Source organism: Podarcis erhardii (genome assembly GCF_964252035.2).
Source record: "Podarcis erhardii genome assembly, chromosome: 5".
Classification (NCBI taxonomy): Eukaryota; Metazoa; Chordata; class Lepidosauria; order Squamata; family Lacertidae; genus Podarcis; species Podarcis erhardii.
In genome coordinates this window covers 75,625,888-75,653,570 of record NC_138509.1, presented here as the reverse complement: position 1 = coordinate 75,653,570, position 27,683 = coordinate 75,625,888, and the positions used below count along the sequence as shown (strand labels likewise).

General features: G+C 41.1%; 1 long non-coding RNA gene across 2 annotated transcripts in view; it reads left to right on the top strand.

The window, feature by feature from the left end:
• The window catches only part of LOC309342382, a 225,145-nt gene that overhangs the window by 39,858 nt on the left and 157,604 nt on the right, over positions 1-27,683 (top strand). For both annotated transcript variants that reach the window (XR_014156753.1, XR_014156754.1), the window contains exon 2: positions 24,836-24,927. This is a non-coding gene — a long non-coding RNA (uncharacterized lncRNA). The remainder of the gene's footprint in view (positions 1-24,835; positions 24,928-27,683) is intronic.

Below are 27,683 nucleotides of genomic sequence, written 5' to 3'. Positions count from 1 at the left end.
ATACTAAATGAGGCCGACGTTCAGTGAGAGAGCACCTGCTTTGCATGCAGAAGGCTCCAGGTTCAAATCCCGACGTCTCCAAGTCAGGAAAGACATTTGGCTGCAACCCTGGAGAGCTGCTGTCAGTCAGTGTAGAACTGAGCTAGATTGACTCGTGGTCAGGGACGCGGTGTAAGGCTGCTGCTTCTGTTGCCAGGGAAATATGTTCGGGATGTATCTAAAGGTGGAGGGGTAGTTCCTCGTCCTGTTGCCCCTTGTGTTTTCATGTCAAAGCAGAAACTCAACAGATGCAGCATTCCCTATTCCGCATCCCCGCGCCGGGGAAACCTTCTCCTGATGAACAGCTGCCTGACCAGCAGAAATCCAAAAAACAAATTAAAATTATTTGGATTTTAAAAAAAAGAAATCCAAGTGACGTGATCCTCACTGCAGTATTTGTGTTCGTGTTGCTTTTCTCAGTGGCCTATGGATCTCCCTACGAACTCGAAGATGGCTCCTTGATCCTATATCAAAGTATAATGGCTGCGCAGAGGAGAGGATTGGGGGCTGGCGTAGATTATGCGCGCGCAAGGGAGCGAAAAGCGTTTTTTTGCCCACGAAAAGCTTTCTCTTACTTTGTCTCCAGTCTGTCTTAAGGTTAGTCAGTTTCAGCGGAAAAAGGATGGTTTCATCCAGACCGGCTCATCTGTCTGCACTTTTCCATAGTCCTGAGACGCTCATAAACTGTTGACTCGCCAGCAACGTTTTCGGAACCCGGGGCTATTTGATTTTTCGAGGGTGCTCCAGAGCCCACTTTCTTTACGAGTAAGCCTCCCTGGAAACCCTGGGCGCAACATTTGCCGTCTCCACCCGCATCGTTCTGCCCGGACACTGAGGTCTAGCGCCTAGGGCCTTCTGGCGGTTCCCTCCCTGGGAGAAGCCAAGTTACAGGGAACCAGGCAGAGGGCCTTCTCGGTAGTGGCACCCGCCCTGTGGAACGCCCTCGCACCAGATGTCAAAGAGAAGAACAACTACCAGACTTTTAGAAGACATCTGAAGGCAGCCCTGTTTAGGGAAACTTTTAATGTTTAACAGACCACTGTATTTTAATATTTAGTTGGGAGCCACCCAGAGCGGCTGGGGAAACCCAGCCAAATGGGCGGGGTATAAATAATAACTTATTATTATTATTCTTATTAATCCCGTTAGGGGCGGAGGATCCTTTGCGAAGGATTCTCGCAGACGCCACCACCGGATGCCTCTAATTAGAGCAGCGACCCGGATTCCTGCGCCTGCTCCATTTCCGAAGCGCACCGCGGCGCGTACCTGACATGCCCGAGCGCTGCTAATAGGTTCCTGATAACTGGAGCTCCCCTCTCCCACCTCCCAGGTCTAAGTCGAGGCGGCAGCCCCAGAAGTCAATTTCAGCGCGTTCCGGAGAGAAAATTCATCAATATGCCGCCACTCTGGGCTGCCGGGCAAGGGGGAAACAAAGCAGACCGATTCGAGCGCGCAGCACCTGAAGGAAGGCGCGCTGCGAGGAGAGCGCGGCGAGACACTCATTAACCTACTTTGCCGAGGAGTTGGTGTCAACTCCCCCCCCCGCCTCCCCTTTCCTTCGGGAGGAGAGCGAGGGAGAGGGGCGCTTTCCTTGGCCCTCATTCTTGCCAGGCCACCGGGGGCGGGGGGAGGAAGTGGAGTGGAGTGGGCCCGTCCAGCTTTTACGAGTAGCTCCTTTGTGGCGCCTCCAGAGTAGTGGTGCGGTCAGAATCAGAGGGCAGAAGCCCGGGGTCCTACTCCCAAGATTAGGCAAGAAAGCAAAAGCAAAAGCTGGCTTAACCACACTTTGAAGTTAGACACATCTAAAGAGCCCACCATCCCAATAAGTCCATAGTCCAAAAAAATCCTGGGTGCACCACTGCTGATAAACAATTCTGGGTGTTTTCAAGGGGGCTGGGTAGCCCCTCAAGGTGTCAATGTTTGTTTTGCCTGTGCAGAATTTTGGCAAGCGAAACTTTTGGCCATACTCATCATCCTGCCGGGGAAATAGTCACTTCCAAAATTTCTTCCTAGCAGAACTCGTAAAGGCATAGGAAATGCTGTCATGGGGCGGGGAAAGCGCGCAGGGGGCGTTTAATCTCAGTCCTTGCAATAACCCTGTAAGGTTGTTCGATGCATGTCATAATGCCGACTGTGTGCTGAGATGGGGAGTCGTGCGTAAGGCCGCTAGGTAAATTCGTGGCAGAGAGGAGGTGTGAACAGCGCTCCCATACCGCCTTGTCTGAGAGTGAACCCCATGGGCTCACTTGAGTAGAAATGTCTATGATTACACGGCAGGTCTCTAGCCACTGCGCCATAGTGGTTCCTGTGAATGCTTTTAATATCGGTTAGTTAGACGTGGATTCAGCCGCTTGGGTATGAATGGAAACTGATCAAATGTCACTTGGAGGGGAAGGTCGTAGGATTGGCACCTGCTGCTCTAGCAGAACTCCACATGTGCCTTTAATAACTGCGTGACGGACAGGTATTCAAGAGGTGTGGTTATTTCCCGGCGGGAGATTCAGTGATGGGCAATTCGTCACGTGCTGAATTTCCGCCTATCCACAGCAACTTCTGTTGAGCCCTTGCTGGAATTCCTGCTCCAGTGTGAAAGCCAGAATCACACCCTCGCAGCTCTAGTTTCATACCTGCAAAGGGGGACTCTTATCCATTGATCTGGCTTAGGGAGGCGGTGCTTGTGAGAACAAACGACCGGCTTTTGCTGCTATAGAGAGGTTGAATTCAATATTCTTATTGGACACTGTATGGCAAGGGTGGCAACTCCCCAAAACAATTTCTGCCCCAACCCCCTGATGCTGGAGGCAGTGGGAAAGAAAGGTAGATTGAGTGCTGAGTGGACAGAGTTCAGCATTCTGGTGGGGATTCAAATCACCTCCTCCTAGCCATCAGATCAACATTTAATAAGTGGAGAGAGGGCAATAACCCTCCTCTTAAACTGTGTATGCCCAGTGTGTGCATTACTTGAAAAGCTGGGAAAGGCTGAATTAAGCTCTTGGGTAAGAAAAAAAAAAAAAGGCCCCTTATTACTGTATGGTACTGATCCGTGGTTCCCAATGTTCCCACAAATGGACCCACTTGAAAATGGCTATACTCTGCCTGCATAGAAGTGTCCGAAGAAAACAGGTTTTGGTCTGATCCAATGGTGTTCCCCTTATATAGATTGGATACAATTATTTTATATGTATATCTTCTGTTATTCTCGGGCTCGCAAGTTGGAACTTATTTCGAATCCTCATCCAGTCATGATGTAATGTCCCCCCCCCCCACCTCTTGGCAGAATGTGCATGACAGGCTATGCATGGCCTGCACAGAAGTGTCCCAGGAGAAAAGGTTTTGTTTTTCCTCAAAGACTTCCTCCCCAACATATTTGGTTGAGCACTATAGCATCCAAGGGGAAGACTGGCTATGACTTGCATCTCTGACTACCAGATGCCAGGAATGAGATATGGGGGGCAAAGATTTGTGGCATTTGACGGATGATTATTAGAAGAAAGAATAATGAAATGAATTGTTGAGCTGTGGGAAACCAATGTGTGCAAGGATGATGCAAGCTTGGGAAAATACCATTCTCTCGCAGAGTTTCTTGCGACAATGAATGGGATAAAGTTTGGCTGTGATTCCCCCCCCCCGCCCCCCAGAACCGTAGAGGCATGGCCTCACCTTCTGTCTTGAATTACTACCTTGAAGACATTCTAGACTGACTTCCAGCACATTTGAGCATGCTGAATGTTCAAAGACCTAACACCCGCACAAGGGACCACACATACTTTTCAAACAGACAAGTTCAGTTCCACAATATGCAAATCCATAAAATTAATGTTGAATAAGCTCTGATTTCATGTTACTTTCCTTTTATTTACAGTGCCCATGTCAGCACTCCAAAGTGCCATACGGATTTCATTTGCTTTTTTATTGTAAAGCAACAATGATCTCAAATTTCATTCAGAGTGGCTTCTCATTTCACAAGAGCAAAAAAAGCATGCCACCACAAAAGCCCACCTCTGCTACTTATTCCCTGCTCTCACAGCCAAAGCGCAAAGGCAAAGGATGACCCATATGAAGAATAACTCTACTTCAACTCCCCTCCTTCATATCACTGTGATTTGAGTGGCAATTTTAGAAAACAAATACTGAGTCTTGACCATCAAAAATAAAGACCTGTCTACTTCTACACCTTAGGATTTCTTGATGAATAATGTGTGAGCAAGGGTGGCTTTTATGGTTCCCACAAGCAAGTATTGATCTCGATTGTCCCAAGCCCAAGTCTCTAGTAGATAATACATCAGGAACATATGGTGTTCGAAGGAGCCAAGGATACTGTGGAAGGAGGAGGCATGGGATTTGTAAAGGCCATGCTAAGATTATTTCTCCCTAGGATTCTCTGGGGAGAAACTGAGAACAGGTGCCTGGGCCCCTGCCCTGGATCTGTCAGTGGAAGAAGAAACGAGCAACCAAATGGGAGAATGCATGGTAATTTGAAGGAAGGATCTTCCATGAGCCTGGAAGATTAATATACCCCCTTTGACATTTTGCCTAGAGAGGCAAATTGTCAGAAGGCTGAATAAGCTCTTCCCAATAGCTACAAAGGGCTCCAGACATGAGTACAGTACTGTGAGGCACCTCATTTGCCCCATGACACCTTTAAATGGAAAGGTTTAGAGGCTATTTGTAGTTGTCTAGACTTCGAGGCCTTCCTCCTCCAGCAATTTTGCTGTTCAGTAGGATATGATTCCATTCTGCTTCCCTGAATGCTTGCTATTTTGATCCTGATATTGGTATTTATGGCATTGCCGAAACTTCAAGATTGCCAATAGTCAGTCCTGGTTAATAGTTTGGAGTTGGCTAGCTACCTTTCTAGCCACCTTTATTTTTAGTGGGCCACACAGAAGGCATTTAAATAAAAGAAGTCGCAAAATTGTGACTTCTCTGGACTTTTTTTTTTTTTGCATGTTTGTTTATCCATACTGTGTGAGCAGCAGAGTTGTTTAAATCTGGTAATGCAATCATGTTTTTCTGTAAAGGCTCTCATATTTATTCTTTCTTCTTGTTTAAGTTTCTCATTATTATCTCCCAAGACAATACATAGAGTATGCAGATGATTATTATATTCAAAATAAATGTAATGCAGCCTTCAGACTAGCAGGACCAGCTTTCATTAGCAGCAGGCCACCAGTTCCGACAATGAACTATACATCCCCAATCACTAGCGATACTAACCACGTGGTAGGAAACAAACAAAAATATATGAACAGGCTTTGGAAAGAGTGCTCACAGAAGTAGCCAATGTGGTGCCCTCCAGATGTTATTGGACTACAATTTCCATCAGCCTCAACTGGCATGGCCGATGATCAGGGATAATGGGAGATGTTCCTCAGCAATATCTGGAGGGCATCACCTTCAATATAGCACCCGACTAAACGCATTCCAAAATATCCAAGAGAAATCTACTGAAATAAAGTGACTGATAAGTTTTCTATTTCAATTTTACCTGCCAGGGCAAGTACACAATTGTGGCATCCTTCATCTTTCTCTGTAAGCTTGGGAAACTGTCATGGCAGATTCAGGGAGTCATGGCAGCACCCAGTATAGAGCATTGATGTGAGAGTAGGGAAAGCTGCAAAGGATATTTAGAGACTTGACAGAACAAAAGAGAGAGAGCAGGTTATAGCTTAGGATGCTACCAGATGGTCACTTATTTTAGGTGGAATTTAATAATGTATTGGTGTCTTCAGGTTGTACGATTCTAGTTGGTTGGGAGGTTTTGTTCAACAACCTCCCCCTCCCCTAAAAAGAGAGAAGACTTTTTGTGATAAGGGAAGTGCTTTGCACACCCTTGCACTTGAAAGTATGGGATAACAGTTGCTTTGATGCAATGTCATCTAACCTCCCAGCAAGCAAATCAGAATGAATGCTCATTAAATAGCCACCATAGTCTAATCACTCAGCAAACAAATGAGAAAGAATGCTAAATAAAAATGTCATTTGAAGGTGCTCTGCAATACTTCCCATCCTGCCAAATGATTTTATGCCCTTGTTAGAAAGTACTGTTGCCTCCACACCCCTCACACCCTTCTGTCTATGAAGGAAACAAAGGAACTAGTGAAACCTCAAACTTGGCAGCAGGAGAATCAGTGGAGTACTGGTGACACTGGAAATGAAAAGTTATGTATGGAGTCCCAGGAGATCATGATGGAGTTCTTTCAGAAATATTTCATCCTGGTTCATCACTGAGCTTTAAGAACTGACCAAATGTTATGACCAAATAGGTAATCAATTTTTTATCACTGGAAAGGACGTATAAACAATACCTCACACTCTTCTATTCCAAGCCAAAGAATTCTCTTGAGAGGCCATTTCACTGTCAGTCACAGTATATGCGAAAAGGAAAGGAATATCTCACTGCATTCGCCCTCAGAATGTGAACTGACAGCATGTAAGGGCATTGGAAATGTACACATCTTGGCAAAATGTTAGATGTCTGAAAGGTTTAATTTTCCTGAAGGGGATTCTGCTTCTAAAAGTTTTGGGTACACCGTTTTATCCAAAGGAGTCAGAAGTCATGGAGTCCTTATTATTTTTTTTAAAAGAAGAAGTAAAAGGATTCTAAATGAGATAAACAACAGCAATTTTAGAAAGATCACCTGTTTCATTATAGTCAGGCCCTTGGAGATATTAAATACACTTACTTTGCAGCCTTAATTGCCTCAGGATGAGGCAATCCTGTATATCTTTTTAGAACCATTAATAACCTACTTCACCTGATTGCAGCAAGTGTTTTATCAGAAGAATTGTCAAATGGTAAATGCAAGGGCGTGCAAAGCAGAATAACACCCCCCCAACAAAAATGGACCAAATTTAGCTTCCACTTGCCATGCAAGCTCATTTTTATTTTCATTTTCCATTTAATTTGAAGCCTAATAGCTTTTGAAAAATTAAGGCTGGATGACTTTTGTACAATGCTTATTTTGATTAGATCAAGGTGTTCACTCCTCGTTTTCTCAGTGGTTTGCTGGTAAGCATTTTATGTAATTTGTAGCTATCTTTTTAAATTTCCCAACAGGGATCCCAACTTTAAAGCAAGAGGTTACAGATCTTTTTTTAAACATAAAGCATATCCACAAAACCTGCATTTATTGAAACAAACAGTATGGATGACAAACCTAGTCAATGAAGATAAGACCCTAAAGCCTGCACATATCTAATATTTATTTATCCATTGATATGAGGTGTCATATAAGAGCAAACTGTATTTTTATACAGTGGTTTCCCCCCAAGAAGCACACAGAAACATACTGGGAGTGGGGGATGTACACACACTCTTGTCCACCAGTCATAGTCCCATTTCCATCAGGTTCCTTCCAGATCCAAAGGGGTTTAAATTATTTTAAATCTGGAAATTAGGACTCAGAACAGGTGGTAAGGCCTGAGAGAGTCTCCTAGTTCAGTTCTGGAAAGTGATGGGGCTCGCACCTCTCCCCTTTCCTCCACACTCTTGTACCTGAGTCTGGTATTGTGCATTTGTATATTCATTGAAAGACATTGTTTCCACTGTTTGGTTACAAGCAACAAACATGGTGTCTGCTTTAGTTTTACTTCTTGAAGGACGATTTAAACGAGGTCCAAATTAACAGAGCCAGTTTAGGGAAGAGCCAAACTCAGTGGAACAGAACATCTGCTTTGCATGCAGAATGTTCCAGGTTCGATCCCTTACATCTTCAGACAAGGCTGGGAGACATCCTTGCCTGGATCCCTAGAGAGCCACTGCAAGTCAATGTAGCCCACTAATCTTCAACAGGGGGGTTGGGGCCCATTAAGTGGGTCATGGTCTGATCCAAGGTAGATGGCAGAAGGAGCACAACCACCATGCAAATATATGGTAAAAGATTAAGAAATAGGTCCCCACATGCTTTTTTGGGTGAAAAGTGCATCCTGGATCTGAAAGTGTGAAGAATACTGATGTAGACAATATTGCACTGGATGAACTAATGGTCTGACTCAGTATAAGACATCTTCCTATATTCCTTAATGCCAGTGTTTTCAAAATATGCCAATTTAGCTCTGAGCATTTAGACAGAGGAAAACCCAAAGATAACATGTTGATGTGAGAAATCTCCTTGTCACAACTTTCATGGCTATAATTTCACATCTTTGGACATTTAAATTCCCCTGGAAACATTGTTAGTGTGGGACAGACAGCTGAAGAACATTCTAGCCATTTTAAACATTTGAATTGCAAACATAGGAAATGCTAGAAATGATAACAGCCCTTGTTAGGAGGAAAAACGGACCACATTTTCGCTTAGATCTAGAAAACGTTTTCCAGCATCAAGAATAGAACTTCCTTGCACAGTGTTTGTTCTTGTTGCTCTTGTCGCCACCATTAGACTGGCAGTGTGAAATATCACGGAGTATAAGAAAATGTCAAAAGAGGAGTGCTAGCTGGAGTCTGCCTCAGCGAAGCGTCTGATGAATTTATTCCAAATGCCAAATGTTGCCTCTTTGCAGCAGGTTCTGGCTATCTGCCCGTTCTCTGGCAGAAGAAGAGAGAGAAATGCCTTCAAACATATGGCATGTTTTTCCCTACCCCGCCACCCTGAAAAGAGCACAGAGATGGTTCACTGGGCAAGTTCATATTTTTGCGTATGAGCCAAACAGTACAATGAAGAGCCCTATAACCTCTACAAAATGAACTTTAGCCCTCACAGCCTCCTAAAGCACATGCGTTTCGAGTTGTCCCTCTATTTTCATGTTCCTAGTGGTATCATGAGAATGTGAAGTGATTTGGGAAATCTCTGATTTCATCTGTCAGTCAGTCAGTTATTATTCATGCACATTGCTTTCTCAAGCTCAGAATTTGGATAGGTTGGTGTGCTTGAATGTATTATCTACTCATCTGTGCATTTGGGACAGGTCCACAGCATGGAGGTAGAGTACATGCTTAGCATGCAGGAAGTCCCAGCTTCAACCCCCATCACCTCCAGTTAAAAGGATCAGGTAGTAGGTGATGGGAAATATATTTGCTGGAAACCTCGGAGAGTTACGGCCAGTCAGAGAAGACAATGTGGAGCTAGATGAACTTTCTTATGCTCCTTATCAACCTCAATTCTAATAAAGTCTTAGTTCAAATGTATAAGTAGTTAAGGTATGTGTTAGAGGATACCAGTAGAATAATCTCTATTGCCATCTCTCTCTAGTGGACCTTCAAATCCCCATAGTTGTGGTTGTCTGAAAAGTTGAATAGGAGTGATTTGTAGACATGTGTGGTTCATATCTGCAAGACCCACAGCTTTATTTCTCCTTTACATCTGCAGACATGGCAGTGGATGTACTGGACCAATGTCATGCCTTGGTAATGGACTGAATGAGAGCCAACAAACTGAAGCTCAATCCAGATTAGACGGAGGCACTGTTAGTGGGTGGTTCTTTAGACCAGATGGATATGAGGTTGCCTGCTCTTGATGGGGTTAAACTTCCTCTGGAGTGGGTACATAGTTTAAAGGTACTCCTGGATCCTCAGGTGACCTCAGTGGCCTGCCATCAACTTGGGCTGGTGGCCCAACTGCACCCTTATTTGGACAGGAACAGCCTAACTACTGTTGGATATGCTCTGGTAACCTCTAGGTTAGATTACTGTTTGATTCTTAAATATTGTTTCTCATTTTTCTAATCTTAAATTTGTTTTCTTAAACGTTGGCATCTGTTTGCATCTTCTTTTGGAAAAGGGTTCTCATGGAAATTCATTAGCTGCTATAGCTACGCCACCTAATACGATTACATTGAAACAGATGTGAATAAATTGTGGAGTGGTACACAAAGCTCAATCAATTCTTGTTCAGGAAAACCTTGTTGGGACCCAGTGAGTTGGGGGAAATTGTAATTAATTAATCAATATGTCATCACATGTAGCATGTCTCAAAGAAGTCTATTATCATGCCAAATATAACATGAATTTACTTTTAGTATTGGTTATGGTTTTACTGATTCATTTGTTGTTGTTTTTTGCATTTATAACCTTTTCTAGGTCATTTTGAGATTTGTTGTTTTTGTTGTAAAAAACAGATACATAAAATAATTTTAGGAAATGCTATTGTTCAGAAACGAAAAGAAATAGTGGCCATGCCAGCAAAAGTGATTTTCAAAAAATAGGGTTACAAGCTTTGGTGGATCAGGGGAATGCTGTGGATGTAATGTATCTTGCTTTCAGCAAGGCTTTTGACAAAGTCCCCCACGATATTCTTGAGGATAAGCTGGTAAAATGTGGGATAGATGAGGTGACTGTTAGGTGTATTTGTAGCTGGCTAACTGAACCAAAAGAGTGCTCACAAATGGTTCCTCATCATTCTGGAAAAATCTGACAAGTGGGGTGCCACAGGGTTCTGTTCCTGGGACCATTGTTGGTCAATGTCTTTATAAATTAGTTAGATGAATGGGTTGATGGGATGCTCATCAAAACTGCAGATGACACCAAACTGAGACTGAGAAGAGATATGATAGCCTTCTTCAAATATTTAAAAGGCTGTCATGTGGAAGATGGAAAAAGCTTGTTTTCTCTTGCTCTGGAGGGTAAGACCAATGGCTTCAAGTTCCAAGAAGGGAAATTCCAACTAAATAGCAGGAAGAACCTTCTGCTGATAAGAGCTGTTCAACAGTGGAATGGTCTCCCTCTGGAGGTGGAGGACTTTTAAGCAGAGGCTGGATGGCCATCTGTTATGTATGCTTTAGTTGAGCTTGCATTGCATTACATTGCATGGGATTGGACTAGATGACCCTCGGGATCCCTTGCAACTCTACAATTCTATGATTCATGTTAGAAGTTTGAAAGCGCTTTCATCCTCTACATCCCCAAATGGGTTGAACAACTATTCCCTCTCCCTTTTGAAAAGTAATCAGTATACAGTGGTACCTCGAGTTAAGAACTTAATTTGTCCTGGAGGTCCATTCTTAACCTAAAACTGTTCTTAACCTGAGGTACCGCTTTAGCTAATGGGGCGTCCCAATGCTGCAGCGCGATTTCTGTTCTCATCCTGAAGCAAAGTTCTTAAACCAAGGTACTATTTCTGGGTTAGCGGAGTCTGTAACCTGAAGCTTCTGTAACCCGAGGTACCACTGTATATGCACACAACACTTCACCCTCAGCAGAATTGTGTTGGGTTGTTACAAATTCAGTGAATATTAATTCTAAAACATATTGGGGATTGGGAAGAAAGACTCCCCCCTCTCTCTTACACCCACACCCGCACCCACCCACCCACCAGGGTGGGATTTCATCAGTACTAGTAAAACTGCAGGAATTTTTTTTTATATTTTTCCTGTTGCATTATATATTATATGCTGTTGTAGGATATTTTTTTAAGAAGACTTCTGGGACGTTTTTACTTGCAACCAAGTTAAGTGCTAAAGTATGTGGTGAAATATAAACGAAATCTACCATCTAAGAAAGAGGGAAACTCAGAACTATGATGTGTGTATAAGAGAGAGATGGTTTGACACACATAACTTGATGAGACAGTGGCTCTTGGTGTCAACATAAACCAGTGAAAATGCCAATAAGTTACATTTATTCTGAAGGGAAGTAAATCCTGAGGTAACTGAATTCTTAACAAAACACACACACACACACACACACACACAGAGAGAGAGAGAGAGAGAGAGAGAGAGAGAGAGAGAGAAATGGAATGGAATGGAATGGAATAGACTTGTGAATAATCACATATTGACACTGACCAGAAATAGACTGATCTTTCCATCCCTAAGCACCAGCTAGAATTTCTAGTGGTCAGAAAGGATGGGAGTTGTAGTCCAACCGTATCTGGAAGACCAAAGGTTTGCCACCTCTGGGGCAGATAATCAATGCATTGGTATCTGAGGGGGAGTGGCTGCTGCTTTCACTCATTATTATTACTTCATTTCCCCAACACCCTTCATCCCACAGGATACCTGGATAGCTTACATAATTTTGTTGTTGTTGTTGTTTAGTCGTTTAGTCGTGTCCGACTCTTCGTGACCCCATGGACAAGAGCACGCCAGGCACTCCTGTCTTCCGCTGCCTCCCGCTGTTTGGTCAGACTCATGCTGGTGGCTTCAAGAACACTGTCCAACCATCTCGTCCTCTGTTGTCCCCTTCTCCTTGTGCCCTCAATCTTTCCCAACATCAGGGCCTTTTCCAGGGAGTCTTCTCTTCTCATGAGGTGGCCAAAGTATTGGAGCCTCAGCTTCACGATCTGTCCTTCCAGTGAGCACTCAGGGCTGATTTCCTTAAGAATGGATAGGTTTGATCTTCTTGCAGTCCATGGGACTCTCAAGAGTCTCTTCCAACACCATAATTCAAAAGCATCAATTCTTCGGCGATCAGCCTTCTTTATGGTCCAGCTCTCACTTCCATACATCACTACTGGGAAAGCCATAGCTTTAACTATACGGACCTTGCTTACATAATATTCAACCTGAAAGCAATAACTGAAAGCGCCACGAGCTGGCGAAGGGCTATAGCTCCGTGATACAACATCTGCCCTGCATGGGAAAAATCCCAGGCTCAGTTCCCAGTCTCTCAAGGTAGGGCTGGGAGATGCCCTTTCTGAAACACTGGAGAGGCACTGCCAGTCAGTGTAGACAATACTGAGACTGATGGACTATTGATCTGACACAGTATAAGGCAGTTTCCCATGTTCCTAATTATTATAAACTCTAAACACTTCCCCAATATACACAAAAATTACAATCCTTGTAATTTCAGTACAGCAGCAGCCCAATATCAGATTTATGGGCGCTTCACATACCTAATTTCCAAAAGTCCAAAGGAAAGCTACGTCTTCAGTTGGCGCCTATAGGCTGACAATGTGAGGGACAAGCATAGCTCTAGAATAGATTGCCATATCTTAATTCTGTATTCTGCAGAGAGTCAAATTTCAAGGTTGTTACTGGCAACCTTGAAATTATTAGCAGTGTGGGTATGTGACTGCTTTTAAAAATTGTTTTTAAATATCCTTAATGTCATATGGTTTTAATGGTATTAAATATGCTTTTTAAATTTTTAATCTGTATTGTTTTAATGTTTGTTTGGTGCCCTGGGCTGCTTCAGGAGGAAGGTCGGGATACAAATTTAAGAAATAGTAGTAGTAGTAGTAAGAATAATAATAATAATACACAGAATGTAGAGGTCAGAAGTAATGATTGTGGGTCTGATTCTGCTCACTCTTTGATTTTGCACACATTTAATGTCATAGGAGTAGGATAATTTTATTCTATAATTACAGAACCTTTTTTGAACCTATCCTTCTAAATCAATGCACTTCAACTTTAAGTCCCCAGGTGTTCTTGGGCTACAAATCTCATCATCCACAGTCAACTTAGTCAGGGATGCTGGGAGTTGTAGACCAGCTGCAGCTGGGAATCCAAGCTTGAAGAACATTGTTGTAAGCGAGTGTGTTTCAGTAAACTGCTGGTGCTCCAAACCAAGCAAGGATTTCCCCCCCTTGGGATGGTGGTGGGATGACTTATTTTCCATATGTCTTTCAAGGGCTTGTGCTTGTCACCCAGGTAAGAGTCATAGATGCTGGATTTGGGGCAGAGAACAAAGAGTTTTGAATCTTGCACAACAAAGGCAAAAAATGTATATTGGTTCCACCATTATCCCTCAGTCCGTTCTTTCTTTCTGGCAATGTTGTAAGGGCCACAGGCCAAAACACTGAGCCAATTGAGGACAGATTTCATTCAAACAAGCCCTGGCAGTTTCTAAACAGAGAGCATCTTTGTGAAACTGACATTACCCTTAAACAGTCAGACTGTTTGCTTTTTGGCTCCAGTCCTGAAATAAGATTCAAATGAGATGACTCTTAGGAAACATATTGGCACTCAGTTTGTGGTATTTTTTTTGAAGGAAGTCCACTTGAATTAGTATCATGGCTTCTGTTGTGGTCAATATGGGGAGCACCATTCATGTCAGTCAGCTTCTTATGAGAGTTGTCCTGTCACAGGAATCAAGTCTTTTCACTGTGTTAGGGCTGATATTCAAAGAATCATAGAATTGTAGAGCTAGAGGGACTCTGAGGGCCATCTAGTCCAAGGGTCAGCAACCTTTTTCAGCCGTGGGCCAGTCCACCATCCCTCAGACCATGTGGTGGGCTGGACTATATTTTGAAAAAAAAATTGAATGAATTCCCATGCCCCGCAAATAACCCAGAGATGCATTTTAAATAAAAGCACACATTCTACTCATGTAAAAACACCAGGCAGGTCCCACAAATAACGCACAGGTGCATTTTAAATAAAAGCATACGTTCTACTCATGTAAAAACACGCTGATTCCCGGACCATCCGTGGGCTGGATTGACAAGGCGATTGGGCTGCATCCAGCCTGTGGGCCTTAGGTTGCCTACCCCTGATTCTAGTCCAACTTTCTGCAATGCAGGAATCTCATCTAAAGCATTCATGAGAGATGGAAGGATAATCTACAACCTTCCAAGAGAGACCATTCTGCTGTCGAACAGCTCTTACTGTCAGAAATTTCTTCCTGATGTTTAGTCGGAATCTCCTTTATTGCAACTTGAAGCCATTGGTTTGGGTCCTACCATTCAGAGTTCCATCTTCCATGTGACAACCCTTAAAATAGTTGAAGATGGCTATCATATCTCCTCTCAGTCTCCTCTTTATCAGGCTAAACATATACCCAACTATAACCATTCCCTGTAAGGCTTGGTTTCTAGATCCTTGATCATCTTGGTTGCCCTCCTCTGCACATGTTCCAGCTTGTCAATAGCCTCTTTAAACTGTGGTGCCCAGAACTGGAAACAGTACTCCAGGTGTGGTCTGTTCAAGGAAGAATACAATGTTATTATTACTTCCACCATCTGGCCACTATAATTCTGTTGATGCCGCCTAGAATAGCATTAGCTTTTTTTTGCTACGGTATCACACTGTTGATTTATGTCAAGCTTGTGTTCTACTAAGACCCCTAACCCTTTTCACGAGCACTATTGGCAATTCAGGATTCCTTCACCTTATATTTGTGCAGCTTCTTCTTCTTGCCTAAGTGTAGAACCTTTACATTTGTCCCTACTGAAAATCATATTGTGAGTTATGGCCCAGTTCTCCAATTGTGAAGGTCATATTGAATCCTAGTTGTGTCTTCTGCCACATTGGCAGTTTGGTGTAATCTGCAAATTTGATGAGCATACCCTCAATTCCTTCATCCCTGTCCTTTATAAAAATGTCAAGGAACAATGGACCCAGGACAGAACCCTGTGGCACCCCACTTGTCATTTTTTCCAGGATGACAAGGAACTGTTCGCTAGTACTCTTTGGGTTCAGTTAGTCAGACAGCTACAAAGCCATCTAACAGTTACCTTGTCTAGGCCACATTATTAAGAATATTAATTTTTCATTGGCTTCCATTCATTATTACTGATGAAACAGAAAATATTCCACACAAAAAATGTAATGGTGAGAAATTTTGTGGGAAATTCTGGAAAAAAAAGTTCACCCTACACCACTATTTACTGTATATCTCCTGTGTAGTATTTCTGTATCCACTGAAATCCACTCAGTGGGCCATACACAGAAGTTGTTTGAATGTTGACTTGGATATATATTACATTCCATTGTCAGGACATTCCCCCCCCTTTTTTTTGTCTGTTTGCATCAGTATGTAAAGTCAGAGTCCATAGTTTTTAGAATACATGGTCCATGAGGGAAGTGAGCCTTCACACAACTGTCTCAAGGAGTGGTTTGAAGAGGCACTTGTCACCACTGTTAACTTACTAGAGATGTTGCTTAGCCAACAGCTGTTTCACAAAGTCAAAGGAAGAATACAACTAGACTGCATTTGTAGGAATACAGCTAGGCAGTGATTAACTTCTAAAATGTATTGTGTACGATAACCAAACTGATCAGCATTTTTTTTTAATTCATAGGAATTAGACACAGATATCCAAATCATCCTATAGGTGTGTCAATTACTTGTCATTATGTACACCAACTTAATTTGCAGGATGATTGAAACAATGACTGCATTTTTATAAACTGATTTGTGTTGTAATAATGGAGAGTTTTCAGATGGCACTTAGGTTAACTGAGATGTTCAAGCATGTGGCACAAGGAAGGGGATGGGACTCATCAAAGGTTGGATTGTTGTTATTAGGACACTTCAAAGCCAGAGGCATTTCTGAAGCTTTTAAGTTTTATGGCAGGTGCACAGCAAAAAAAGTAGCAGGTCATCTCAGGGTGGTCAAGAGAAGACAACATTGAAGCTAGGTTATCTGTCAAAGAAGGGTAGGGACCCTCACTCAGAAAGAGTTTTAACAGTGATTGGAACAGAGAACATCAAGCCTCTCTCATTTCAGTTCCTCTCAGCATGGTAGCTTGCAGTCATGGATTCAACCAATGGGCACATCTGGGCAACAGAAGACTAGGCCTTCTGATGATGTGACAGACCACAGGGCTTTCTGCAGCATAATCAAGAATCCCAGCTCTCCAGACAGTTAATACTTTCTATAAAATGCTTCAGATCTCAAAGCAGGCATTTGGGTGTATAATCAAGGCAGATGTGTGTGTGTGTGTGTGAGAGAGAGAGAGAGACAAATATTAATCCACAATCCTTTTATTAGTATTTTTTTAATAAAAAAAGACACAGTGGCAACTGCCATTGTCATGGAAATACTTAAGATAAAATAAGCAAAAGAAGGGAAGAAAAACTCAGGGAATAACGGAAACCCCCTAGACAAATAAAAACAACCTCCCCAAGATCGTATGAGTTTGTAGTTTAAATAAAGTAGAGCAATAAATCCAGCATCTTCTCATTAAACCATGCTCATCATCCCCTAATGGGAGATTACACAAAGCTATATGGAGAACAATATTTTCACAATCAAATTAAGTGACAATGATGGTTAATTTTGGCTGATTAACTATATATTCAGTGCTTGAAAAAGAACCTTTTCTTCATTTGCCTTATTATTATTTTTCCCTTGTAGGTTTCTGTTTTTGTTATGGCTGTATTAGCCTGATATACATTAATTTAATATTGCCTAACAAATGTATGCTACTTCCTGGGCTAAAAACAACCCATACATACCACCCTAATGGTGCTGTTTGCATTTTATTAAAATTAAATGAAATATGCACAGGAAGCCATTCAGAATACCCTGAGACAAGTAGAGAGTTTTCTGCTAATGAATTAATGCATTAAATAACACAGTTTAAGCCATTTTACACATTACTTTGATCGTTCGCTTACATGTCATTAAGTAGTCTGAGCAATTTGATTGTCTGAAAAGGCGGGTGTTTACAAATTAAAACTGGGAACATGCTTCTAACAGGATACAAGAATATCTATTGTGCCTTATTTCTGTAGAACATGACACCACCTTAATATTAGAGGCAGATGATTAAAAGAACATTACCTGAGCCTTGAGAGTCACTGAATGAGCCATGCTAAATTGGTTGTTTTCTGTTTTGTGATTAATTGTTCTTCTAAACCATATTTTAGTGTGCTTTGTTTTTCTGTCCCCAGTCATCCCATATTATTAAAGAGAAATTCTGCATATCTCTCCTGGAGTCCAATTAAGGATTTGCATCATGACTAGATTTTTCACTTTAATTACTGTATATAAAGTAGGTTTTGACTTATTTCCATATTTATCAAACTATGCCGAAGAAGCAAAATTCATCAAATAAACAGATATCTGTGGCTATAATTGCAGCCTGCATTGAGCATGTAGGAAGGAAATATGAGGGTCCAAATTTCATTATGTAGAACATAATAAACATCTGAATAATTAAACTGTGTGTAAATCACACACTTGGCAGTGCTAAGAAGAGGAGAGACACCTTCATTTTGATCAGGGGAAAAAATATATATTTCCAGACATACTTTCTAAAAATATATGCTAACCATTATTCAATCAGCTGTGCAGAGGGAAGACCTCCCTGCTTGTTAAGAGCTCAAAAACCATAACAGATGTATTTAGAAATGCTTCCCCTTAATTGTAACATATGATGAGCTCTGCTTGTGTACACATCTTGGTAACACGTTCCCAAGGAAAACAGATGCAAACTACCAAACCTAGAAATACTACTTGCAATTAAAATTCAGGTGTATCTTTGATACAACAATCAACTTACTTAAAACCAGTTCTTTTGAGTGGGAAAACCCCCATCAGCTTTTAAGGCAAAGGTTCCATTCTCGCTATTTCCATGTAATTTGACCAAATTCCCATTGGCTTCCATGGGATATGCATTCTCAGAGCACAGTTTATTTTTCAGGGTATGTTGCTCTACGCAAAGGCATTAGCATTGTATGTAGATATTTGCTCAGTTCCCCACTCTCAAGATTCCCTAAGCTGCCTAGCTATAGAAAATCAGTTTGCAACATACATTACATTAAAACTAGAAATCTGTTTGATTATTTGTGTCACAGATTTTTTAATATAAAAAATGTAGTTACACTTTAATGCCATATATACTGACAGATGCATTACCCATGCCTGGGTGTGTTTGTCTTGCACTTGCAACTGGTTACTCACATGAGAGTGAGTCAGCAAGCATGTGAGAGTGACTCAGCACAATCTAAAGTATTTGAAGCAAGTTTGCTCTTGGCCAGAGCCTAGTGTGTCTTGGGATGCTGAAAGGAGACTGTATGCTGCTGGAAAGACTGTATATTACTGTATGTAACCTATAAGCTGTGGATTATACTGCATTATACTGTCAGTAAAGGGAATGACCCTACCTTGAACTGTCTGGTGTTTTTCTGTTCCACTGGCACACTCTCCTGATGTGTTGAAGGGGCACTCTACACATGCCCCAACAAAAGTGGGGAGTGTCTTAATTGGCACAGGACCCATTGGATCCTGAGATGGTTTTACTGTGTTACATGATGGCATCCGGTCCAATCCAGGCCAGCTCAAAGCAGCTGCACCAATCTTCCCACCCCACTTCTCTCCTGGGCAGCACAGGCAGTAGGGCTGTGGGTGCAACAATGGCTTTGCCACTTTGCATAGCCCTGCCAGTCAGTGGCCAGGATTTGAACTGGAGCTTTCATTATCAACACGAGTGTCGAGCTTTATTCCACTAGTCAAGTCTCAACATAGGGGAGGTCGGGAAAGGAAGCATGTAAGGACCAAACTTCACAAGTGTATTAAGAGTGTATGTGTAGAAAACAGAAACCAGCTTTCTTCCCATAGAACCAGCACAATGTGCAAAATGATGGATGTCCTATGTTTTGGGAAGTTTTTAATGTCCGATGTTTTATTGTATTTTTAATATTTTGTTGGAAGCAGCCCAGAGTGGCTGAGGAAACTCAGCCAGATGGGTGGGGTATTAATAATAATAATAATAATAATAATAATAATAATAATAATAATAATGTGGGGTTTGGGGATTTATGGAGATACAGAAAAATATCTCATTTTGGTGACATGTCACATCGCAATAGTGCCGTTTCTCTATCTTCCCGTTATATATACAGATGTTGCATTCTAGTTCTGTCTTTACTGCTAGAATCCTACTTACTGTGCCAGTAAAAAAGACACACAAAAAACACCCCTCTGGTCTTGGCATTATTTTATTTACCAGGAACAGGACTAGACCACTGGGAAAGGAGGGCCTGCTTCTCAGCCCAAATGTCACTTCCAAATATGCATGTGAGTGTTGATGAATAGCACACCGGAATTACTGCCATAACATGCCAGCTGTGGTCAAACTGGTGAGCCCTTTTCTGCAGCCAAATCTGAATTTTCATTGGTGTTGGGGCTGTAGAACTGAAGCGAAGCCATGCCTGCCAAAAAACTAACTGGGTTTCATTCTGTGATTGGAGCTAAAATGCATGCTGGTGTTGGCTCAGATAAATGAACATTTATCAGGCTCAAAGTCGTGGACTAGCAGCTATTAACTGAGGCATTGCAAATGGCTGGACTAAATGCCGTTCCTGTACAAACGTCTGTGAGTTTGGGGAGATCCTTTTAAGAGAGGTGGTCTGCTTAACGAAGGAATATATGAGCTTCCCTCTGCAGAAGAATGTCTTCGTGCTCTGCAGTAGCATTTCCCTGCAGCTTTGAAAATTATTGTCTTGATAGCCTTTTCTTTTTTCTTAAGCGAAATGGTAACTCTGTGTTTTATGCATCAAATCCCCTATGGTTGAATGGTTGCTGTGTAGCGAGTTGAAGCAACTGGTGGCACACAGATAGAAACATCCAAGAAGCTAGGAAATCGGTTTTCTCTATATGGAGCACTAAATTGGGGGGCTGGGTGGAAGAGCATTGCCTTGATTATAGTTGATGCTATTTGAAAATCTAGCCAATGGAAGTTTTTGAGACAGTGCAGCGTGATGAAGCTATTTCACTTCCTTGTTATGCTTTTGTCTTTTAACTGACTGGTAATTTTTATGTGAAGGTTGGTTTAGAAGGCAGCTCTTTTAGAAAGCTGTATATCAAAGCTATCTGTGGTGTACTGGTAAATTTCAAAGTGTAGGAGCTTATCACGACAGTTTGAGAGCTACATCCAAACAGAGTACCCTTACCCGAGTCTCTTAGTGTGTTGGAATTTGGCAATGGAGAACTGAGTGCTGATCAGCCATGTAGGATTATTACAACCCTGTGCATGGTAACCTGTGAATAAGTTCCTTTTAACTCAGTAGTGCTTACTCTTGGCGGTATAAGTTCAACGGGCAAAGTGTGTTGGAGCCTGGGAAAGACACTGAGTTGAAATGCGATCTTTAGCTATTTGGTAGAAAGGCAAACAATTCTGAAAAGTAGTGCTGGCATTTAAACGGCCTATCAAAGGACAGGAGTGTCCAACTTCTGGTTGAGTTGTTTCCTTATTCTGATTTCCTCTGTCGCAAGCAGCAATAATAACACTTGAAAGCCTTCTTATCCCCTCATTCACTTGCCAGAACAAAGAGAACTGTTCACTTACACCAGGTGCTCTGGCAGATGATGCCATTCCTCATGTTCTTAAAAAAGAAAAAAGAAAGAAAGACTGACTTAGAGCTGTGCTACCCTTCTGTTCTTGCAACTGTTTAATTTGTGCTAGCTTAGGTAATAATGAGACTCAGCAACTTTTAGACCAAGTTTATATATTTCTGGAGCATGGTGGGTGCAGCTTTCCCATGGTTGGTTCCCACATCAAACCATAATGTTTGGTTGAGGGGATCACATAGAACCTGAGAATTAAACCAGAAGTAACTGTGGCATCACTGTTAGCTCCCAGTAGAGTGTAGTTTGGACAGGATTACCGTACTTCTCCACAACATGGGTCCAGAAGCAACTCATCACATGAATTGACTGACATGTAACTGTGAAGTGGTGAAAAGGGAGTGATGAAAAACCAGTTTATTTGTCTCTCTTAAGACTGCTGTCCATGCAGAATGTCTGTTTCTGATTATGGTAACCTTGTAAAAGAAGGATGGCTACTTCTAAAAAAATGCTGTTAATAAATATCTTTCTGAAAAATTGTTGCCATCGTCTGAAGCTATTGCTGAACGTTGCCGCTCGCTGATGCATCTTTCTATTTTGTTTAAAAATGGTTTGAATACAGTATAATTCTATTGCATTTTAATGTTTATATTGTTCACTGGCTTCAGAAGACTGTCAAGAAAGTCTGCCTATAAGATAAATAATAACAATGGAGGGTAGTTAAGGACAGCATGTTTTGAAATGAGGCATACAAATAACTATTTATAATAACACAAATACATTATCTATAAAGAATTTGGCCTTATACGGGGTGGGGATCTGAAAGGAAGAAAGCAGTTCTAAGAGAATCAAAGCAGAATTTTGCCATTATTGATTCCCCATGTTAAAAATAATTTACTTTTAATGTTGAAATGTGAACTCCCGTATAAGAATTTTCAAGTTTGGAGGTTGAAGTGTAAAGTTGGTCATAAGCATCCTTCCATGAAGACTTAATTTGCTGTTTTGCACTAACATGGGATGCAGATTTCAAACTTAAAATTTGAATTATGAATCAACATATTTCAAATGTATATCTTCAAATTCATGGAAGCCCCATTCTGTGGATACATGGCAACTTTTTATGAGGCCTGGGAATGAGAAATTTATATTATGAATTAAGTTATTTTCCTTCAGTAATAAGTAAATAAGAACAGAAGTGGAAACAAAAGTCCACCTAGTCCAGTATTCTATTCTGTTCTCACATTGGCCTATAGAAAGCCTGGCATGAATGAGGACATGAACAAAGCAACAATCTCCCCATTTATCATTCTCAGCATACCACGTCTGACACTGGAGCTAGTATATAGCAAACATGTCTGGTAGCCACTGATAGATAGCCTTATCCTCCATTAATTTGTGTAATCTCTTTTTAAAGACATCCAAGTTGATGGCTGTCACGGCATCTTCAATAGGTTAACCATGCACTGTTTGAAGAAGTACCTCTTTTGCAAGTAGCTCAGGTTGAGGCACCTGATTCTTGCTGATTCTACCTACCTACAGCAGCCCTCCATACCATATCCCAGTCTGTTACAGAGAGTCCCTCATCTATCAGAAACAGGCTTTTAGGGTGTGGGCAGAAGGCTTAAATGGGATGGTGGGAATTGGCAAAAACCAGGTGCTTTGTCTTGTGTAAATGAAAGCACTTTCTGCTAGGGCAAAGCTACTATTGGATACAATCCATGATGATTAGTTTCTTAAAAAGTGACTTACAGGTGTACGCTTCATCCCTGGGTCCCTAGATATATCACCACCATCATAATCAATTTTATTAATCACCATTCACCATCAGGTCTGTTTTTACATCAATTTAACATTCAGAATAGAAAACAGTTAAAACAGATTACAGTCAACAAGAATAGAGAGAGTCCCAAAATCTCCAGCCAGCTTCATCAATGGTCAAGGATGATGAGAGTTGTAGACCAGCAACATTTGCCCATCCACCAGGGTTGTATAATACTACCTTACAACGTCAAGTATTTCAAAGTGTGTTATACATGGCAGGCAGGGTCTCAATCTCTAATTACAGGGAGACACCAAAGAAATTGTAGTCAGGATGCAAGATTTACAGGGAGTTTCAAAGATATACTTTTGGACCCAATATTAAATTGAAAACTATCTTAATAGCATTTGTTGTTTCTTATTTTTCTCTTAATAACTAGGGCAGAGCTGAAAGCAAGCATTTTTAAAAAAATAAAAAGCATTTCACAAGCCTTTTTTTAAATAAAAAAGTCTCTATATTTTGGGCATTTCAGGAGTAAGGGACTGAAAGCATGATGTTCCTTTCTGATACCTGCCATTTGGATGGAAGCAGCATGACAGAGAGCAAGTCTGAGGCATCTGTTTTTGGTACAGTTTCTTTTCTCAAATCAGTCTTCATAGGAACAGTAATGTTGCCATGCAGCCAATCATAGTTGGCTATGTGATTATGACACTAAGGTAGGCAGTCTCACTCTGAACTGGCTTCATTTGTCACAGGGCAGTTTACAAAAATGAGGTAATATAAGCATATAATGCACGATAAACAGAAACATTAAAACCGTTCTCATGAATTACAAAATTAAAAGCATTCTAAAAACGATTTAACCCACTAGCTTCTAAAAGTCTAACAAACCCCCCCGTTTTTTTACCTAGTTTCTAAAAGAATATAAGGCCACCCCTGTTCTGTGAAACAACATTCCTGTTGAGATACAAACAAGCACTGACCACTTGTACTTTCTGGAAACAATTTTTTAAGGCATTGACTGTGTGTGTGTGTTAAAAAACCTAGTAACCCTGATGTCTATGTTCTACCTTTAGTGTTGAATGCAATATGCTTCTGACAACCAGCTGCAGGAAAGTATATTAGGGGAGAGTGCTGGTCCTGCTGGAGGGCTTCTCAAACAGGTTGCTGGTCTAGATGGACCGCTGGCCTCCCCCAGCAGGGTGGTTCTTATGTTCTTGTACTTGGTTGTTCTTGTATTTTTTCTTTCTTTAAAAAATGCATTTCAGCTTTTTTTTTCCAGGCTATGTTTGCAAATCACTTTGGGACTTATATGCAGAAAGCAATTCACAAACTAAATAATAATAATAATAATAATAATAATAATAATAATAATAATAATAATTTCATTGCATAGACATGGAGCCACCATGAAAAAAACCCTTCCATGAATTGTGCTACTTGCTACATTTAACTCATTTGACGGAAGCTAGTAATAGTCGATATACCACTTGTGAAAGAAAGGGCACCCTGCATGCAAGGAGGTCGCTGGAGATGAGCGAGCCAGCTCCATCCAACATCAAGTCCCATTTCTGTTGCCTTCCGACTTGTGGGTTGTGACTGTATGTTGCAGGAACCCCTTTTTGTTTCTGTGGAGGCTCCCAACACATTTTAAAGCTCTGCCTAATTGGGGTTCGGAAACTCTTGGGTAGTCCCCATGGAAACATAAGCTTCAACATGTCAAACTGCTACCTTCTGACTCATGGCAGGAGTAAAGGTATCAGAGGGGGTGGAGCCAATGCATTCATACCTGGTGCCTCCATCCCTTTACCATCTGAAGAGAGCCACAGTCACCTCTTGATGCTAGAATATATGCTGATTAAAATGGAATGTCCAGACCTTCTTGATTGATTGATTGATTGATTGAACACCAAAACACCTCTTTGTTTTGGGTGGCATATGAATGCAGAAAACGAACAGACAAACAAACAAGATTACTTTTCTCTTGACTTCTGTTTAGTCTCAAATCTTTTTCACTGACATTTTTCCAAGTGTATTTTTAAAAACCTCCTGTATTAAAATTAGACTTGATTTTGAGATTCTCTCTTATTTTATCCTACCTAATCACTCTCCTCCTTGTATGTTCAAATTGCAGGATGGAGATTTCTTCTTGAAGTTTTTCAAAAGGATGGATTTGAAACAGCGAGCAAACCTGGGCTTAAGCAAAGCAAGATTTATCACCCTTTTGTGAGTTCAGTTATCACTATAAATAGAATTGTTTTAAAAGGTGTTATTTAGTAGTTTTCATTATGCAGCTGTCTATTTAAATCATTTAATTCTGACACCTAATCTAACTCCTGGTCTCCATCAGAGACAAATAAGAAACCATATGTGTAAAGCATCTGTGAAAATCTTCCATTTATTTATGAGAGCATTAAAGAAAGAATCTGATGTCAGTTACTTAACAATAATAGACGTTCCTTTACACCTATAGTGCAGAGATATTTGGGCATATCCCTCCGTGGTATCTTATACCTACTGCTGTTTCCTTCATTATATACAGATGCACAGCAGTGGAGACAGTAATAGTCTTTCTTAATTAAATAAAGCTAAATGTTAATTAGTCAGAAAATTTGATTTATTTTGAGCACACGAAACTTTTCATTGTGTATCTCTTCTTTGCTAAAGAACAGGTTGTATAGTCATTTAGAACTTTGCATTTCCCCCTTTATTTCGGCTCTGTATTTGGAGTCTTGTGGTGGGATCTAATCGTCATAGAGAAATTATAGGTCTACAGATGTTTTCAAGATGTTACTCTGTCAGTAGCAGATTATCCCCTGTAGCAAAATCTCATTAAAGTGCAATTTACAGAGCTCTGGTGATGTTGCCATCAACCAAAATTAAAGGCATTAATTTTTCAAAGTTCACGGAAGTCCTTACATAAATGATGTAGCAGTTTGCAAGAACAATTTACAGAAGTGTTATTTGCCGAATTAACCTACATTAACAGAACAAATGTTGGAAGGGTAGAAGGAAGGGTTGGGCAGTGAAATTGCAGCTGTTTGCATTTTGTGTAAGGTGCTAGGTACCAAAAAGGAAAAAAGGAAAAAAGAGAGAAGTGTGTTGAAATGTAACAATGATTGCATGTCGGGTGAAAGGACGGGGAGGGGAATACAAGCACCTGAACTCCTGCTTTAAAGAGTTAAGCCTATAATAGAGTGATCACCAGTCAGGGACACCCAGGGAGACCTTAAATTCCACTTTGAAACATCTGTACTCAAGATCTTTTAAAATAGTCCCATTTAGAGAATGGGTTTATGTAGCTCATGTTGCGAATATGCCTCTTCAATATGTTGCCACATGTTTATGCAGGTATTTATTGGCTTAGGTGGTCTTATACTGACAGGGAGCCTAGTGGTTACATGTAGAGTACATCAGAAAAGGCCACGCAGTATTGATCTGTACCATAGGTTTAAAGCACATCAAACACATATTTAAAGCACATGACTTCACCCAAAGAGTTCTGGGAAGCATAGTTTCCCCCTCAGAGAGCTACAGTTTCCAGTACCCTTAACAAACTGCAGTTCCAAGGATTCTTGGGAGGACGTCATGTGCTTAAAATGTGCATTGCATGTGCTTTCGCTCATGGGTAGGCAAACTAAGGCCTGGGGGCCGGATCCAGCCCAATCGTCTTCTAAATGCGGCCCGCAGATGGTCTGGGAATCAGCGTGTTTTTACATGAGTAGAACGTGTGCTTTTATTTAAAATGCATTTCTGGGTTATTTATGGGGCATAGGAATTCATTCACCCCCCCCCCAAATATAGTCCAGCCCCCCACAAAGTCTGAGGGACAGTGGACCAGCCCCCTGCTGAAAAAGTTTGCTGACCCCTGCTTTAGATGGATGGTGTGGATCTGCCCAAGGTCTCATGGCAGGAGATAAAATAATTTATTATACAGTATACGTATACTAATCTAGATAACTGTCTAAAGATTTAGATATTGGAAATATGAATATCATCTTTAGAAAATAACAAATTGATCTATGGGAGTAAGTTTCCTCCATCCCACACTCCCATGGAAATCCATATTAGCACCTTGGCTCAAGACAGTATTTAGATACGTGTAGTCTTACAATATGCATGATGAAATATTTGCTTTCAGTAGCAAAATTCTTACTGATGTGGAAAGACCCAGGGTTTGATGTTGGGAAAACTGGCCTCTTATTTAATAGCAAACACTGTTAGTAATTATTATACTGACTTTATATATCTTTTAAAAGTATCCATTGTGCATCCAATGTATCTGTGTATATGACTTCTCTGCCGTGTTAAAATTTAGTCCATTCGGTGATCTGAAAGGTTTAAGATTTTTTTAAAGTTGGTATTTCTTTGTTTAAATTGGATGTTCACTCACATCTGAAACAGAATTCTTACTTAATTAAGTGAAGATTACTTCAAAACACTCTAGGAAGACTTTGGGATCATTAGGAAGAGTAACTCTTGTGATCACAGTGATCCTAAAATGAGACTGATGGATTTGTGGTACGGATTCAACGTTCAATTAAGCCTTTGGGAAGCATTGTATGCAATTATATGGACTACTGTGATCTCATTTGATGAGCATGGAGCTCAGTGCACCTAATGAACTTGTCTACGAAAATTCATGTGTCACTAAATTAGGTGGTCATTAAGATGACTCTTTGTCACCTTTGACTGTTATAGATACTTATGCAAGGATTCCAAAAACAAGGAGAAATTAAACAGGAGCAATTAACTGAATGTGGTGGACTCTCCTTCACTGGAGGTTTCTAAGCAGAAGTTGGATGGTCATCTGTCATGGATGCTTTAGTTGAGATTCCAGCATTGCAGGGAGTTGGACTAGAAGATCAACAAGGTCTCTTCCAACTCTACAATTCCATGAATGTATGAGTGGCCTAACTAGATAGCTGGTATAGAATAACTCCCATATCTGTAACACTCTCATGTCTGTGCAGTAACAGGAC